This window comes from Capra hircus, chromosome 15 (genome assembly GCF_001704415.2).
Source record: "Capra hircus breed San Clemente chromosome 15, ASM170441v1, whole genome shotgun sequence".
In the NCBI taxonomy this organism is placed as follows: domain Eukaryota; kingdom Metazoa; phylum Chordata; class Mammalia; order Artiodactyla; family Bovidae; genus Capra; species Capra hircus.
Genome location: NC_030822.1, coordinates 15,401,256 through 15,420,944, shown reverse-complemented (window position 1 = coordinate 15,420,944; position 19,689 = coordinate 15,401,256).

Sequence of the window (19,689 nt, the reverse complement as noted above, 5' to 3'; positions counted from 1 at the left end):
TTCATTTCATTTGAACTCTATCCACAGCTTTATCTGGGATCTTAAAATGATCCAAATGTAAACAGTATCATCATGATAATACGTAACACTTATTAAATGCTTGCTTTATACCAGGCACAGGCTTCCCTGGTGGCTCAGATGAATCTGCTTGCAGTGCAGGAGACCGCAATCTGATCCCAGGGGCAGGATGATCTCCTGGAAAAGGGAATGGCAACCCATTCCAGTATTATTGCCTGGAGATTCCCATGGACAGAGATGCCTGGCAGGCTACAGTTGTGGAATCACAAAGAGTCAGATGCACTGAGCCACTTTCACTTTCATACCGGGCACTGCTCCCATGTAACCCTTACAAAGAATCTACAATGGTGGTATAATTATAGATGAAATAGCCGAGTCACAGACAGCCTGTCAGCCTTCAAGCCTTTCTATGATTTTTCTACTGCCTTTTGGTTAACGTTCTTTATTCCTAACACTGCCTTTCAGACCTTTCATATGACCTCTATATTTTCTTCTAGTACGTCACTTACCATTCAAGTTTGCTATTAGAGGCACTATGATTATTTCCTCATTTTTCTCGTTTAGGTCTCCACATGGTTTTCCTCTGCCAGGAACTCCTAGCTCACTTCTTATCCTCATCAATGGCTAAATAATACTCACCATTCAAATCTCAAAATTATCTTCCTCAGTGAAGAAACTCTGGCCCCCATGTTAATATTCTTTCAAGTGTGTTTTGCAGACAATCTGTAGTGGTATCACTTGGGGGTGTGTATTAAAATTTAGCCTTCAGGGCATCTCTCCAGACCCATCGACTAAGAAGGTAGGGGGCAGGCATCCAATATCATAGTCCATAACAATTGCCAGAGGCAATTTGAGCAAATGCCTCTGGTAATTGTTATGGACTATGATATTGGAGAATCACTTCCACAGACTAAGTTAATTTCCTTGGTTAATAGTTGCCACAGTATCTTGTCCCTTCTCTTTCAAGACAGCCATCACATTCAGCATGTTTATTATTCATGTTCTCCATCAGATTATAAGGAAAGAAGCCCAAAGAAGCATAAATCTTTGCTAAAGCATTGGTGACTGGTTACCAATCATTTCAGGAAGAGTTAAACCTGACTCTGTAAGAATAACCAACATCTTATTTGCAGATTATCCATAGTGAATTTTTAATCAGATTCCTGCTTCCTGTCAGTAAAAGTGTACCTCTTCAACCTTAGTTTACTCATCTATATAATTCATCCAATGTTCCGACCTCTTTGACTTGTTGGAAGGATCAATTAGGGTAATGTATATGAAAATGTTTTTGGTTATCATCTGGTGCTTTTGAAGATAGGTGAAGGATAGAAAGGAAGGATTATGGATTATTTCACTTAGATTAGATACAGATAGGGGAAAATTGACCCAGTATCTTAAAGAAGACCAAACAAGACAGCAAAAGAGACACAGATGTATAGAACAGTCTTTTGGACTTTGTGGGAGAGGAAGAGGGTGGTATGATTTGGGAGAATGGCACTGAAACATGTATAATATCATATATGCCAGTCCAGGTTTGATGCATGATACTGGATGCTTGTGGCTGGTGCACTGAGATGACCCAGAGGGATGGTACGGGGAGGGAAGAGGGAGGGGAGTTCAGGATGGGGAACACATGTATACCTGTGGTGAATTCATGTTGATGTATGGCAAACCATTACAATATTGTAGAGTAATTAACCTCTAATTAAAATAAATAAATTTATATAAAAAAGAGGACCAAAACTAGATTGGAACTCTAACCTCTACTAGATTGTTTCAAGTGACTGGGCTCCTGTCACCTGCCAGTCTATGAATCTCTTCTATTTTGAATTCCTAAATTCAGGGAAGCCAGAATCTGATTGCAACTGAATGTCATCTTCGTTCAATCCACCATGGCCAGAGTTATAGGGTGTTGGAGTTTAAAATGACTGTAGGTAGCTTAATATCTTTGAATAGAGGGAGTCATCTGAAACCAGATAGAGTCACAAAGATATTCACTATAATAGAGAGCAGGAAATAGGAGTTCTGACAGAGGCTTTAGGAAGCGTGCAAAGCTACAAAGACCACTTTTCTATCAGGAGTGATACCTGATGATAGGAGAGCCTTTGGTTTACCAGATGAGATTCTGAACATGCAGTCTTTTACAGAATTAATGGTCAGCAAATAGATGCATTTTCAATCAAACTTCTCTAAAATACTTACAGGCATGAGATAAAAAGAGAAATAGCAAAAATCACTTGCTCAACATAATTGATTATCTCAACTATATGAAGAAGAATAACTAGGAGAGGGGAGTTAAAGAATCATCACAGTATAAACATTATGATGGGTTTAAAATACAGATTTTGTCTCCCTTTTAGTTTGCTGTTTCCTGGAGGTTTTTTTAAAGATGACTTAGAAACTCTGAATGCAGAGTTCCAAAGAATAGCAAGGAGAGATAAGAAAGCCTTCCTAAGCGATCAATGCAAAGAAATAGAGGAAAACAATAAAATGGGAAAGAGTAGAGATCTCCTCAAGAAATCAGAAATACCAAGGTAACATTTCATGCAAAGATGGGCACAATAAAGGACAGAAAATGTATGAACCTAACAGAAGCAGAAGATATTAAGAGGTGACAGGAATACACAGAAGAACATTACAAAACAGGCCTTAATGACCCAGATAACCATGATGGTGTGATCACTCACCTAGAGCCAGACATCCTGGAATATGAAGTCAAGTGGGCCTTAGGAAGCATCACTACAAACAAAGCTAGTGGAGATGAAGGAATTCTGGGTGATCTATTTCAAATCCTAAAAGATGATGCTGTGCAGGTGCTGCACTCAATATGCCAGCAAATCTGGAAAACTCAGCAGTGGTCACAGGACTGGAAAAGGTCAGTTTTCATCCTAATCCCAAACAAAGGCAATGCCAAAGAATGCTCAAACTACTGCACAATTGCACTCATCTCACACACTAGCAAAGTAATGCTCCAAATTCTCCAAAGTAGGCTTCAACAGTATTTGAACAGTGAACTTCCAGATGTTTATGCTGGATTTAGAAAAGACAGAGGAACCAGAGATCAAATTGCCAACATCCACTGGATCATCAAAAAGCAAGAGATTTCCAGAAAAATATCTACTACTGCTTCATTGACTACACTAAAACCTTTAACTGTGTGGATCACAATAAACTGTGGAAAAATTCTTCAAGAGAGGGAATAGCAGACCACGTGACCTGCCTCCTGAGAAATCTCTTTGCAGGTCAAGAGGCAACAGTTAGAACTGGACATGGAACAATGGACTAGTTCCTAATTGGGAAAGGAGTACATCAAGGCTGTATATTGTCACCCTGCTTATTTAACTTATATGGAGAGTACATCATGGTAAATGCCTGGCTGGATGAAACACAAGATTGAATCAAGATTTCTGGGAGAAATATCAATAACTTCAGATATGCAGATGACATCACCCTAATGGCAGAAAGTGAAGAGGAACTAAAGAGCTTCCTGATGGAGGTGAAAGAGGAGAGTGAAAAAGCTGACCTAAAACTCAACATTCAAAAAACTGAAGATTATGGTATCTGGTCTCATCACTTCATGGCACAGAAAAGAAAAAAAGGGAAAACAATGGAAACAGTGACAAACTTTATTTTCTTGGGCTCCAAAATCACTGTAGATGGTGACAGCAGCCATGAAATTGAAAGACGCTTGCTCATTGGAAAGAATGTTATGACCAACCTAGACAGCATATTAATAAGCAGAGACATGACTTTGCCGACAAAGGTCCATCTAGTCAAAGCTGTGGTTTTTCAAGTAGTCATGTGTGGATGTGAGAGTTGGACCATAAAGAAAGCTGAGTGCTGAAGAAGTGATGATTTTTAACTGTGGTATTGGAGAAAACTCTTGAAAGTCCCTTTGACAACAAGGAGATAAGGCAGTCAATCCTAAAGGAAATCGGTTGTGAATATTCACTGGAGGACCAATGCTGAAACTCCAATAGTTTGGCCACTTGATGCAAAGAACTGACTCATTGGAAAACACCTTGTTGCTGGGAAAGACTGAAGGCAGGAGGAGAAGGGTACGACAGAGGATGAGACGGCTGAAAGGCATCACCAACTCAATGGACTTGAGTTTGAGCTTGCTCTGGGAGTTGGTGATGGACAGGGCAGCCTGGCATGCTGCAGTCCATGGGGATGCAAAGAGTCGGACACGACTGAGCATCTGAACTTAACTTGAAACTTACATGAAAATATCCTGCTGTCAAGAAGGGAAATGCACTCCGAGGATAGTATGTTATTTACCAGTGCAGGTTCCAGAACCAGGACCACATTTAAGTTCTGTCTCTTTAAGTATCAAATATGTGACCTTTGTCAAATCCTATCACTGTAAGATTCGTATTGTCGTTTGTGAAATGACATTGATATTATTGTATAGGAGGGTCCTGAGGATTAAATGAAATGTCATAGTGTTTAGCATAATGTCAGGCATGTGGTAAAGGCTTAATAAATGACAGCCATAATAGTTGTTTTATTATCATCATTCTTATTTTGTAATTCTATGATTTTAAAGAATGCCAAATCCTCTAATAGAAGACAAAATTTGTTGTAATTGCTTTATGGAATCCCATCAATGATGAAAATAAATCAGCTGCATTTCCATGTATAAGCATAGATAAATCTTAAAAACATAATGTTGAGTGGAAAAGCATATTTCAAAAGATACATTCAGAATATATCATTTTTACACAATTTTAAACACACATTTATATTTTTTATGAACACACTTTGCATCAAATGTTATTTGCCTATCCAATATTTTATTTTCTCCTTCCTGGTTACTAATATATTCTATTTTGTTTAGAGGAGTGATATGACCATTTATTCACTTTTTTTTCACTATTACAAACAGCTCTGTAATTATCTTTTCTGTATGTGTTTCCTGAAAATGTGTGAATGTCTCTTTAGGGTAAATTTCTAGAAAGAGAGAAGTGCTGAGTCACACATTGTATTCCTTTTCAAGTTTTGGCTATTTCCAAATTACTTTCTAAGATTGTATTCCCATTAGAAACATATGAGTTCTTGTTTTCCATCATCTTTGTCAACATTGGTGTTAATAGACATTTTTTTTTTCAGTATAATGGGTGTGAAGTAGTATCACCATTTTTTTTAAAAATTAATTTTTGGCTGTGCTGGGTCTTTGTTGCACAGGCTTTTCTCTAGTTGTGGAGTTGGGGGCTACTCTAACTGTGGTATTCAGCCTTCTCATTGAGGCGGCTTCTTTTTTAGTGGAGCACAGGCCCTAAGGCATGCAGGCTTCAGTAGCTGTGGTGCATGGGCTCAGTAGTTGCATAGGCTCAGTTTGGTCCGTGGCACGTGGGATCTTCCTGGATCAGGGATCGAACCTGTGCTTCCTGCATTGTCAGGCAGATTCTTTACAACTGAGCCACCAAGAAAGCCCACCATATTTTTTTTAACATATTTAAAGTTTTCATGAAAATATTAAGCACAAATCGAGTTACATGTTTTAAAGATCTGTTATTATTAATATATATAATAATGGCATATATTTAGACATAATAACTTGTTTCTAGCTTTTTATAATAAAATTTAATATCTTTGCTTGCTAGTTTGGCACAGTAATGATTTTTAATCTTTGATTTTTTAAGACTATTTTTTTAAGAACAAGGTCAGATTCACAGTAAAATTGAGAGAAAGCTATTCCCCATAAGCTCCTCCCCACACACATGCATATTTTCTCTGATTAACAACATCCCCTCCATAGTGAACATATATTGACATTATGTGACATTGAACATTATCACCTAAATTTCATGGTTTCCATTAAGGCTCATTCTTGGAGTTGTACTTTCTATAGGTTTGGGCAAGTGTATGATGACATTTATTCATAATTATAGTACTGTACTTATGGAGAAGGCAATGGCAAACCACTCCAGTACTCTTGCCTGGAAAATCCCAGGGATGGGGGAGCCTGGTGGGCTGCCGTCTTGGGGTCGCACAGAGTCGGACACGACTGAAGCGACTTAGCAGCAGCATAGTACTGTACAGGGTATTTTCACTGCCCTAAAAACCTCTTTGGTCTGCCTATTTATCCCTTCTTCCACCCCAATCCTTGGAAACACTGATTTTTCTATTTTCTCCATAATTTTCCTCTGCTAGGTGGTACCTGCTGATAGTTCCAGCTACTTGAGAAGTTATTCAGTCACTGGTGAAAGTGAAATTTGCTCAATCATGTCTGACTCTTCGCAACCCCATGGACTGTACAGTCCATGGAATTCTCCAGGCCAGAATACTGGAGTGGGTAGCTATTCCTTTCTCCAGGGGATCTTCCCAATGCAGGGATTGAACCCAGGTCTCCCATGTTCCAGGCAGATTCTTTACCAGTTGAGCCACCAGGGAATATGCTGAGCCACCAGGGAAGATTTTCAGTTGCTAAGTCATGTCCAACCCTTTGTGACCACATAGACTGCAGCTCAGCAGGGTTCCCTGTCCTTCAGAGTTTGCTGAAGGACAGAATTTCTTCTCTCAGAGTTTGCTCACAGTCACGTCCATTGTGTTGATGATGCCATCCAACCATCTCATCCTTGGTTGTCTCTTCTCTTCTTGTCCTCAATCTTTCCCAGCATCAAGGTCTTTTCCAATGAGTTGGTTCTTCATATCAGGTGGTCAAAGTGTTGGAGCTTCAGCTTCAGCATCAGTCCTTCCAAGGAATATTCAGGACTGATCTCCTTTAGGATTGACTGGTTTGATCTCCTTGCAGTCCAAGGGAATTTCAAGAGTCTTCTCCGACACCACAGTTGGAAAGCGTCAATTCTTTGGCACTCAGCCTTCTTTACGGACCAACCCTCACATCTGTACCAGATGACACCATAAATGGCATAAAGTAAAGAGGAAATAAAGAGCCTCTGATGAAGGTGAAAGAGAGTGAAAAACTCAACGTTCAAAAAGCTAAGATTATGGCATTAGAAGGCATGGCAATTAGAAGGGGAAAAAAGGGAAACATTGACAGATTTTATTTTTGGGGACTCCAAAATCACTGTGGATGGTGACAGCAGCCATGAAATTAAAGATGCTTGCTCCTTGGAAGCAAAGTTATGACAAAACCAGACAACATGTTGAAAAGTAAAGACGTCACTTTGCGGACTAAGGTCTATGTAGTCAAAGTTATGATTTTTCCAGTAGTGATGTACAGACATGAGAAGTTGAGGCTGGAGGATTTCTTAGGCCCCGGTGTTCTGGGCTATAGTACATAATGCTGATTGTTTATCCACATTAAACTCTGTATCAATATGTGACCTCCCAGACTGGGGGACTCCCAGATTGTCTAAGAAAGGATTAACCAGCCCAGGTCAGAAATACAAACAGGTCAGAACTGGCATGCTAATCACCATCTTTTTTGAAAAAAATTGAGTTTTCCTATTTATTAATCAGATGGAGTACCTTTTTATACTTAGGCAATTTTAGCTTTCCTTTTTGTTAACTTACCCAATCATATCCTTTATCCATCTATTATTTTATACAGACTAAAAAAAAATTATGTTCCAGAGACTCTTTGCTTAAGATTATTAGCATTGTAAACAGCTCCCCTTCTGTTTCAGTTTAATGGTTTTATGATGTTTTTATACAGATATTTTTGAATTCTAAAGTAGTACATTTATTGGTTTTTTCTTAAGGATGATAATGTTTTAAATCTTGCTAAAGAGATCTTTTTCTACTCTAGATCCACATTTCCTTCTAAAAGTTGCATTTCAAATTTAAGTTCTTAACTAACATAGAATTTACTTTTGTATATGGCAAAATATAAGGAACATGATGTTATTTTGGTACATTTGAATAATCGCCTGTTAAGCACTGTCTACTCTGTGATCCCTCTTCTGTTTCATTGTTCTGTTTGCCTGTTTCTGGCCCGGCAGCACACTGACTCTGATTACCATGGCTCCATAATGACTTCTGATTGCTGAGAAGGCAAGCTGCCTGTATTGATCTTCTGTAGGAGTGTTTTGTCTGTAATCGATCCTTTACTTTTCCATGAGAATTTTAGAAACCCTTTGTCATTTCCATGAGGAATTATGCAGGCATCTTGATTTTATTTCCTTTGAATTTATAGATTAATTTGTCAAGAATCAATATATCTTCATGGTTTTATATTTTTAACTCTCTGTGGCATATCTCTCAAGTTATTTAGGTCTTATTTTATGTCTTTTAATAGAGCTCATTGGAAAAGACTCTGATGCTGGGAGAAATTGGGGGCAGGAGGAGAAGGGGACGACAGAGGGCTGAGATGGCTGGATGGCATCACTGACTCGATGGACGTGAGTCTGAATGAACTCCGGGAGTTGGTGATGGACAGGGTGGCCTGGTGTGCTGCGATTCATGGGGTCGCAAAGAGTCGGACACGACTGAGCGACTGAACTGAACTGATACATGTATTTCTGCAAAGGTCTGTGCATATCTTTTGTTCAATCCTAGATGTTTTGCAGTTTTTATTGTCACAATGAACAACATTTTAAAGTTACATAATTCTAATTGTTGATGTGTAGGGAATGCTATTGGCTTTTTTGCACTGAGTTTATATTTAGCAGTCTTACTGACTTCTTTTTAGAATTTAATGATTCATGTATTTAGATTTTCTGTGTAGACAATTGTAGCCTGGGGTAAATGTCAGTTTCATTTCTTCTCTTCCAAATACATTTTTCCTCATTTTTCCCTGTGGTGCCATATTTGTCAATGCTTCAACTATAATACTAGCATGGTAGACGTCTTTTTATGGTTCCTGACATGAAAGTGGAGACTTCTCAGGATGTTGCCCATTCCTTCGCTTTTCTTGCTGACTGCATGTTGTACTGTTCCCTCTTGATGGATCCCATTGCCCAGGGAGAAGGCAGTGGCACGTAAACACCAGACCTCCTGGATTTCTCTGAACTTCTACTTAGAACATCAGGAGAGAGCATCTTCTTCTCCAGCCCAGCATTCCTGACCTCAAGATTTCTTCTCCAGCAGTAATCAGATCAGATAAATAGGTATCTGTATGATACAGCACTAAGTACCAATTCTGCAAAAGCTGACGGGAAAGCAGCTCCTTCAGTAATCACAAGCGGGAAAGCAGCTCCTTCAGTAATCACAAGCTCATGTGATACATAGTTACCCTTCTTAGAGCCATTCATTGTTTCAGCACAAACTGTGATGCTGTCATTGGCACAGCCTCGTTGCATCTTCATCCCTGAAGCCTCAGGGTGAAGTTAGCACCATGCGGGTTGAAAAGGGGAGAGATGTGGGTTCCCAAAGGAAACCCAGAAAGCTGTTCCTAATCAAAGGTAAGTAGGGAGGTATGAAGAGGTCCACTTCAGATGTGGTTTCAGATTCTTATCTCCTGATTCTGGCAGAGGCTTCCCTGTTGCCTCTGTCAGGAAACTACAGAGAACATTCATCTTCTGCCTTCTTATCTATCCTGGCTTCAATTTAACATCACTGGCAATATGGCGTTATATTTTAGATCTGTGGCAAAGCTTCCCTGGTGGCTCAAATGGCAAAGAATCTGCCAGCAATGCGAGAGATCTGAGTTCGATCCTGGGAACATTCTCTGGAGAAGGAAAAGGCAACCTACTCCAGTATTCTTGCCTGGAGAATCCCCATGGACAGAGGAGCCTGGCAGCAATGGAATGAAACTTTCAGGATCTACTTTGTGCCTAATCTAAATTCATCCCTGATAGCAGCAGAAGGATTGACTTCAAGGTTAGCTTTAGGTCACTTGAAATAAAACACTCTGATAAAGTCGCTAATTTCTTTGTTTATGGCACTTACTGTATTGTTAGCTTTATCAGTTCCAGGGCATCATATTGTAAACCTTTGACTAATTGGAAGCCAGCTAACCAGAACTTTTAATTACTAAGTTCTACCTTGGAAAATAACAAGAAAACAAACTGATAAAAGAAGTTTGTTTATGAACGATAGCTACAAGAATACATCTTATAAAACAGAAAAAGGCCAATATTCTACGGTTAAAATATCAAAATTATACATCTGGATCACAAAAAGTTTCTACTGAAGAATAATTAGCCTTATCATCATCATTGTTAGTAGTTTTATATGCTACTAAAGGTTGGAAAAGAAGATAATTTAAAAAAATTTGTAGTGTTTAACTAAAAAAAAAAACAAAACTCTGACAACTTAGTCAATGAGTCCTATATTAGCCATGGAACTCAGTTAACTAGTAGCAATGCCCTCATCCATGCCAGTTTATAGCAGTTTTATGGTATTCTGAAAATCGTGCTTGTAATAAAATGTATCAAATTAAACCAAGAGTGACATTGCATTATGTTCACTCAGTGAAATTTAAATAAGGGGCTCAGCTGTACCAGTGATCACTTTATTCTCACAGAGATTTTATAGCTTTATAAGCTCAGAACCATTATTATTTTGGAAGAAAATCAAGTATTAATATTTCTAAAAGCTTATATTTAGTCTGTTTCAGTACTAATGGCTCCAATCCTTTACCATTTTAAACTTGTATCAGAATGCCTGTTTTGATTGCTCACTCACTTAAATCCTAATCCTTGGAATTTGATCTGTGCTTCTGATCATAGGAAGGGTTTTTATTTTATTAGCCAAAAAAAAAAAAAAAATCCAAGATTAAAGCAGTGCTTTGGGTGAGTTGGTACAAAATCCCCACTAGTGAATTTAAAGCTTTGAAGGCCTTTTGTTCAACAGATGGAGCACTTCTCATATATGAGTCTGCCTTTAGTAGCATTTATTAATCAAAACCTATGAAATAGAATATAATGTCCCCAAAGCCATAACTCTATGTTCTTTAGACAGATCTGTACTATGGAGTTAACCAAAGGAGTATCTAATAGGCAACTTTCTATATTTAGAGGGCTTTCTTCCCTCCAATGTATAATTGGCTCTTTTCTTTTAATGCTCACATTTCTCATTACCATCTTAATTATGCCACAAACTTTAAACTCTTTGTCACCTTCAGTGTTATCTTGCCACAAAGCTGGGTTTTTGTTTCCTGCTACTGAGCCTTAGAGAATGAAATGGCAACCCCCTCCAGTATTCTTGCCTGGAGAATCCCATGGGCAGAGGAGCCTGGTGGGCTACAGTCCACAGGGTTGCAAAGAGTTGGACATGACTGAGCAACTTCACTCACTCACTCACTGAGCCTTACTTTTAGGATGCAATCAAGGTTTGCTCACTAAGATCCTTTGGAGTCTGTTTTTCTAGGTCCCCACTTCCAACCACCCATAGAACCTTCCAAGAGTGGAGTTGTTTGCAGGGATGGAAACTAAGATGGAAGGGGCCTTTCATAATACTTAGGTCACTCTTACATAAAATTTTCTCTGTGTAGTTTCTCTGAAGTAAAAAATATTGATAGTTCTCACACTTGCTTATTTCAAGGGGAAGAAGCCATCCTGTAAAATCAGCATATGAACTGCTTCAGGAGTGGCCTCACAGGTCTATTTCCATCTCTGAAAGGTGTAGATTATAGTTAACATCTGTAACTCACGAAATTTTTTCCTGAGGAGCAGTGCAGTAATTCCCAGGTAACCCTAAATTATAATCAGTGATGCTTTAAATTCTTGGACAAGGAGCAGCAGTAGGAGCCAAATTTGGATTTATGTGGATGGATGAAAGCTGGAGAATCTGAAGAACTGTCAGTTATAACTGGAGAGTATAAAGGCCTCTGTGTTGCCTGTTACATTTCAGAGTATGTGTGATCCAGGTATTATTGAGTGACAGTCAGTGTTAACAAGCCATTCCTACTCACTCTGAGCACCTCTTTTTCTCTTTAGATTTCCTCATTTTTCCCTCCAAGTGTTTGTTAGGCGTTTATTTCACTAAACTGAGAATAATCAGGAGAAAGATGTTTCTGATGATTGTTTTAAACTGTAGGACCCTTAATAATAGAATAAATATGATGTGATCCCTGATTGCATGTGTGGAAAGTATTGAAAGAAATATCAGAAATGATTGCAGCTTAGAGACTGGTAAATTAGTGAATGATGCAGTATTAATAGTAACAGAAGAAATGATAGAAAAACTGAATAAGAATTATTAGACTTGATTTTTTAAAGTAGCGACCATATCTTCATTTTTTTAATCTTTAGATCCTTGTATTGCTAAATCCATGCTATACTCTCATTGTGTATTCTCTTCTACCATTTTAGTCTCAAAGAATATTCTTTTATAGGTTTGCACAATTCAATGTATGGTTAGAGTAGCATTTTCTTGTTTTGTTTTAATGACATGTATGTATGCAACTATAAGAGTAACATAGAAACACTGACAAACTTAAAACATACAGAGGAACATTAAGAAGAAAATAAAAAACACAGTTTCACAAGCCAGAAATAACAGCAGCTAAAATTTTAGTGCATAACTTTACCTTTGCTTTTATAAGCTCATATGTTTTCTTCAAAGACCTCTGGCAAGGCCGTTACCTGGAAATGCACATTGGGAGGGAAGATGCTCTTTAAGTCAAGCCTGAGTAATGTCAGAGTTGTTTTCATTAGAGGATAAATGCCGACAATATTCTCCTTCTAGGATTTTAACTTTAGAAGAACTTCTCTAGTTTAGGTGCAAAGGAACATCAGGAAGCTGTGTTTTCCACGATGTTTTCAGACATCTGCTATTTTTCCCATGTTACTTGAGTTGCCATTCTTACATATAAGATGTGGTAATATGCCAATAACACAGCCTCCATTAACTCAGATTGGTTCCACGACCCAGCAAGTCTCATAGGGCAATACTTAATGCCTAAATGAAATAGATAGAATTTGCAAGTTACTTTTGCAACGTTTGCTGTCTGTTCTATGTTTTGAAAAGCCAGGGAAGAGAAGTCAAAGTTGAAACAGGGAATAATGTAACCAGACAGCGATATCATGGTCCATATCCTGTCCAGCACGTATGCAGTGATTACACTAGACTCACACTTAAGATCGAGAGACTTAGTGTTTCAGTTAAGCAGGGACATATTTGATCGGAGATTTGGGAGGGATTGTGACAGCAGCTTACAATAAGGTAGGATTTAAGAACACAGTTTCTAGACGTTGATGAAAGAGGACAAACTTAAGAAGAATAAAGTCTGGAGATCCAAGGTACAGCATAGGGATTAGGGTTAGTAATTTGCATGTGTGAGTGTTCAATCGTGTCTGACTCTTTGTGAGCCCATGGACTGTAGCCTGCCAGGCTCTCTTGTCCATGGAATTTTCCAGGCAAGATGACCCAGAGAGATGTTGTGGGGAGGGAGGTGGGAGGGGGGTTCATGTTTGGGAACGCATGTAAGAATTAAAGATTTTAAAATTTAAAAAATAAAAAACTAAAAAAAAAAAAATTTTCCAGGCAAGTATACTGGAATGGGTTTGCCATTTTTACTCCCAGGAATTGTTCCAACCCAGGGATGGAACCTGTGTCTTTTGAGTTTCCTGCATTGGTAGGTGGATATTTTACCACCTCGGAAATTCCAGAGTTAATAATAAACAATATTATATAGGTGAAGTTTCTAAGAAAGTAGATCTTAAATATTCTCACCACACATACACAAAATTGTAACTATATAGTATGATGCAGGTGTTGGTTAAAGCTATGGTGGTAATCATTTTGAAACATATAAGTTCATCAAATCAACATGATGCATGCTTTAAGCTTACACAATGTAACATGTCAGTTATATCTCAATAAACCCCAAAGATAGAACATTTTATGCATGGTTTCTAGGGTAGACTGCCTGAGTTGAAATTCCTGCTTTGAATTGAAATTGTGTAATTTTGTGCAGATTACTCACTATTTTATTGGCTTCAGTGGTAAAATTAGGATAATGTACCTTTCTCATATGACTGTGTGAGAATAAACTCAGGTAAAGCTTGTAACAAGCCTAACCACATCAGAAACACATTTTCAAAAAGTTTTAGCAACTTTTAAAATTATTCAGAATGCCATGCCCATGGAAAGTATACAACCACATGATATAATCAATACTCAGTGCAATTGAGATGAAAAATCTAAAATGTATTATTCTTTCAACTCCCCATAGTGGGGGTAATTGTGCTCTTTAAGGTGGCTGTGGGGAGGATTTAAAACTAGGACCCTGGAGGAAGGGCTGATGAAACTGGAATTGTTATACCCAATTAAGAGAAAGCTGAATCTCTTTTGAAACACAGGTTGCAATCCTGCCTCTGCTGTTTACCAGATGTAACACTGAGAAAACGCTCAATCATCTGATCTCAGTTGCCTCACGTTCTCTGCCTTAGAGAGCTAATACGGGGATAAACGTAGGATAGATAATGTAAAAGAGCTTGGTTAACTTTAAAATGATCAAAGTGAAAGAGGATAGTGAAAAAGTTGGCTTAAAGCTCAACATTCAGAAAATGAAGATCATGGCATCTGGTCCCATCACTTCATGGCAAATAGATGGGGAAACAGTGGAAACAGTGTCAGACTTTTTTGGGGGGGCTCCAAAATTACTGCGGATGGTGACTGCAGCAATGAAATTAAAAGACGCTTACTCCTTGGAAGAAAAGTTATGACCAACCTAGACAGCATATTCAAAAGCAGAGACATAGCTTTGCCAACAAAGGTCCGTTTAGTCAAGGCTATGGTTTTTCCAGTGGTCATGTATGGATGTGAGAGCTGGATGTGAAGAAAGCTGAGTGCCAAAGAATTGATGCTTTTGAACTGTGGTGTTGGAGAAGACTCGAGAGTCCCTTGGACTGCAAGGAGATCCAACCAATCCATTCTAAAGGAGATCAGTCCTGGGTGTTCTTTGGAAGGAATGATGCTAAAGCTGAAACTCCAGTACTTTGGCCACCTCATGCGAAGAGTTGACTCACTGGAAAAGACTCTGATGCTGGGAGGGATTGGGGGCAGGAGAAGGGGACAACAGAGGATGAGATGGCTGGATGGCATCACTGACTTGATGGATGTGAGTCTGAGTGAACTCCGGGAGATGGTGATGGACAGGGAGGCCTGGCGTGCTGCGCTTCATGGGGTCACAAAGAGTCAGACATGACTGAGTGACTGAACTGAACTGAACTTTAAAAATATTATACAAAAATACAGAGTAGCCACTGTACTTTATTACTAATGACTGTTTGCCTAAATAAATGCCAACATGGAATCTTTTAGTCAAGGAAACTTGGAAGTTCATCAGTCCAACCATCCTTCCAATGCTTGAATCCACTTGGGAACTCTGCTTCCCTTCCCCAGGTGATCATTTGTCTATTAACTGAATTGCTTCAACAAATAAAATTTTAGCACCACCATGTTGGCTCAGACGGTAAAGCATCTTCCTGCAATGTGGGAGACCTGGGTTCGATTCCTGGGTCAGGAAGTTCCCCTGGAGAAGGAAATGGCAAGCTACTCCAGTACTCTTGCCTGGAAAATCCCATGGATGGAGGAGCCTGATAGGCTACAGTCCATGGGGTCGCAAAGAGTCGGACACGACTGAGCGACTTATGTTCTATGTTGTTGTTCTATGTTCTATGCAATGTACTCGTCATTAGGCAAGATTGTATTTACTTATTAGTACTTTGCCTGACTTTTTCAGGAAGGATTTAAAATATCTTAAAACTCAATCAAGCATATAATAATTTATTTTGACTTTAATTATGATAAGGCATTAAATCTGGAGATAACCCACTTCATCTTTGAACTTTTGTGATTATTAAGGTGTTCTTCATTTCTCCCTGTAACTTTGAAGCATGGATACTGCTGCTACCACTTGGGGTCATACCAAATGTATCAAAGCCATCTTCTACATCTCAGTCTTTCAGTCCTTGAAGAAAGCTCTTCTGTTGCTTGAGTTTCTCTTCTCTAGACTAACTTATCTCTGTTTTATAAAAGTTTTCATAAAATGAAGTCAGGTCTTTTCACCATTCTGGGGGCCATTTCTAAACTTATTTGCCTTCTGAGAGCATCTCAATTCTGTAAAGTCATCACTCCAGTATTCTTGCCAAGAGAGCCCCATGAACTTTATAAAAAGGTAAAGTCATCAACCCCCTCCTGAAGACCATGCCGTGTAACCTAGCTTACTCCTTCTCTAGACCTTTTACAATTTATTTTTCTCTAATTCCATATAATCTGTATTCCTGTAAGGACTTTTCCATCCTGACTTAAAACATGGTGCCATGCTATGCTATGCTGCATCGCTTCAGTCGCGTCTGACTCTGCAAACCCACAGACTGTAGCCCTCCAAGCTCCTCTGTCCAGGGGATTCTCCAGGCAAGATACTGGAGTGGGTTGCTATGCCTTTCTTTGATCTTCCCAACCCAGGGATCAAACCCAGATCTCATTATGTCTCTCATGTTGGCAGATGTGTTCTTTGCCACTGTCATTGCCTGGGAAGCTCCTAAGCTTACAACCTTCCTATAAAATTTCCATGACCTCTGTTTTCCAGTTAAGTCATCATTGTTGATGACTTTCCCTAGTAACTATTTTCTTGAATAGATATTGTCTATAAGGAAAATCAGAAAATTAGCAGATACTCAAATTTTTCATTAGCAACAAAGAGGAAAAAAAATTAATACCCTTAAATGGATTGTTGATGGAGGGGCATATTTATAACTTTGAAGATAATTTAAGATAAACTAGTATTATGGTTTCCAATAAAGTGAATCTAAATGCCTCTATCAGCCAGAGAACATAAAGCCAAGAGACTATGAGACATTTAATACAATGAATGGTTTACATGTATTTTCTTCATAGACAACTGAAAGTTATTTAATAGCTCTATGGATTTCAGATGATTTAGCTGCTGCCATCCTTGGAAGCTTCATTTATTTGTGATGGATTTCTGAGTGTTATCAGTTTTTCAAAGAATAGCTAAATGGAGCAAGAATAAAAATATAAGTTTTCTTCCATTAATCTCTATCTCAATTCAAAACAAGCGCAGTCGAATAAAATAAAAAGTTATTTAGAAAAATTTAAGTGAAAGTCTTTTAGTTCCAACATACCAAGAACTAGATGTCGTTGCTCTTATCCTTCCTACCAGACAAAGCTAGCCAAACTGAAAATTAACCACTTTTGTGGACCCATTAGAGGACTGAGGTTGCAGAGCATGCCACCACTCAAATTCTAAAGAAATTCATGAATCCAGAGAGTCATAGCTGAGATCTGATTTCCTGGAGCAGAAGCTTCCAGCCAGAAACTGATGAGAAATATAAATAATATTTTTGGAGGAATTGCTGGAGGCTGGGTGTGGACTCACATGACAGGAAGAAACTCCTGGGGCCTCACTATTGGAAGGGGGCACATTTTCATGGGTTTTCCCTCAAGGAACCCCACCAGGATCTCATCGTGTATCTGAGAAAGATCTCTTAGTCATTCTGGCAGGGGAAGGGGGAGATGAATCGTTTTGAAATAATCCCAGAGCTTTTCCATAACAAAGACCTAGTACTCCCGGGAGATACTTGGCCGGAGTATTATGGCAGTTAGGGTAGGAGTGATGTTCCTTCTCTAGCCTCCTTGTCTCACCTGAGAGTATTCCAGCGACGTTGTGTTGTTTCACATTTTAAAAGTATTCTAAAACATGACAATCACGTGCTTAAACTTAGAATATAAAACATCAAACTCAATCACATAAATAAAAGTTACAATTTAGATTTTTGTTCTATCTGATAATCAGGTTAAGGAATAAGCAGGAGGGATGTATAAAAGGGAAGGAAAAATTACAAGGTGTTATAAAGAGATACACATTCAGGAAAAAAGCACATAATGAATAAACAAGAGGCAGAGTGACACAGAGATAGAAGCAAGGAGGAGAACACTGCACTAGTGTCCTGAGTGCTTATTGTCATTGAAAAATGAAAAATCAGCTCACCTAAGAAAGCAATGGAAAATTTCATTTGAGCCAGCTTTGAAGATTATAACCTGGGAAGATCATATGAGAAAGTTTTGAGAGCTCTTCTGCCTGTTAGAAGTCAAGACACAGTTTATATAAATTTTTTGAGACAGAAGGCTGTAATATGTCGAATGACATATTATTGACAGGTTACACAATCCAGATCGAAGCATCATTGTAGTGGGTCATGTGATCCCTTAGAAGATCAAGAGAGAATCCCTTAGATCAAGAAAGAATGTTGTCTTTTATGGAGTCATCTTATTGATGCTGGGAGAGTGTTGCTATTTATGATTGAGTAGGTATTCCTGCCGATGGGGGAGGTCTGATCACTGTATAATGAAACGCCGATACACAATGCACATTGAGGAAGAGAGGAGACCACAGGGCAGAGAAGAATTTTTATGTCAAAATTTTTATCTTGCCATAAAATATGAATTTTACTTCATACCATATTGAATAATAATTCTGGTATTTTTATAAATGTGATTTGGGGCAGGTTAAAGTCTTAATTTTTTGATCTGTAAAATGGTAAAATAATGCCTATCTCATGATGTTATTAAGAAAATTAATTATCTAATATTTTTAAGGTGCTTATCATGGTGCTAGGCACATAGAAAGTTTAAGTGGTAGCTATTACTATTAAATAATCACGTAACAAAGAAAACTAATGTCATTTGGAAAGAGAACAAAAACCTTCATTGCCAAAACACTTGTAGTTTTGCAGCTGTTTTGAATTTTGTGTCAAAAGTCTTTTAAACTTGGGTTATGTTTCTTTCAACTCCAGGCATTAATTAGAATCATCAGGTCTTACCAGTTACCCTGAAAGTGTGACTAGAAGAGGATGCAGGCTCATTTCCAGGAGATGAGAACAACTTTTCCCATGTTTAACTCATGGATACCACCCGCAATTTAGCACACAACTGATCTCTATGTTTTCAATCCAGTAATTCACATTTTTATTGTGTTAGCAAATTTGGTCAATGATTTTTTGGCAGTGTTAAGAGAAATTTAATAGTATGTTCAGTTTTTACATGTTTCTGTAGGAAAGTTAAATTAAGCTAAAGTACCACCATACAGTTTTGAATTTGCACTTCAAATTGAACTTCCAGTTGCAGAATTGATAGGGTAGAACCCAAGGGTAACAATGAAGAAGAAAGAAATGCCATGAGTCTCTCCTTCCTGCCCAGACCCACAGATGCAACAGCCTCGGGCACTTGGTATGTCAGCAGTATTTCTGCAGAAACTTCAGTTAACAGCTACCCCCAAGTGTCCAAATCTGTTATGAATATGACCCCTGGGTCAAAAAGTTAATGTCACAAGTCATTTACTCCTCCTGGCATAGAAAGACCTGGCAGAGGGGAAATGAGGTTCAGAGAAACATATTTTCTTAACATGTAAAGCAACTTACATCAGGTATTTTTGGATGGCAGATGGAAATTCACTAAAAGAAATGTGAAAACTTTTATTGAAAACAGCATTTATAAAGTAAAATTTTGTTGTTGGGGGCAGAAGGGGACATCTTCCCCCTCAGTTCCTTTGTCAATTAAATCCCTATTCTCAGCTGTGAGACCGGGAGAGTGCCATCTATTAAATTAACTGGAAAATTTGGCAACTCGCTAAATTAGTCCATCATAGTCAAGAAGTTTGCCGATCTCTGTTGAATAGCTTGAATAGAGCCCTTTAAAAATTCTTTCCTAAAAATAGAAATAATCCAGACTTTCAACCATAGTGCCATGGATGAGCAGTCTCTTTTATTCAGTTGATGAAATACAGTATATCATTTAAAAATATTAAACTTCCACATTCATGTTCAATATAATAAGTCCAAAGATCAGAGT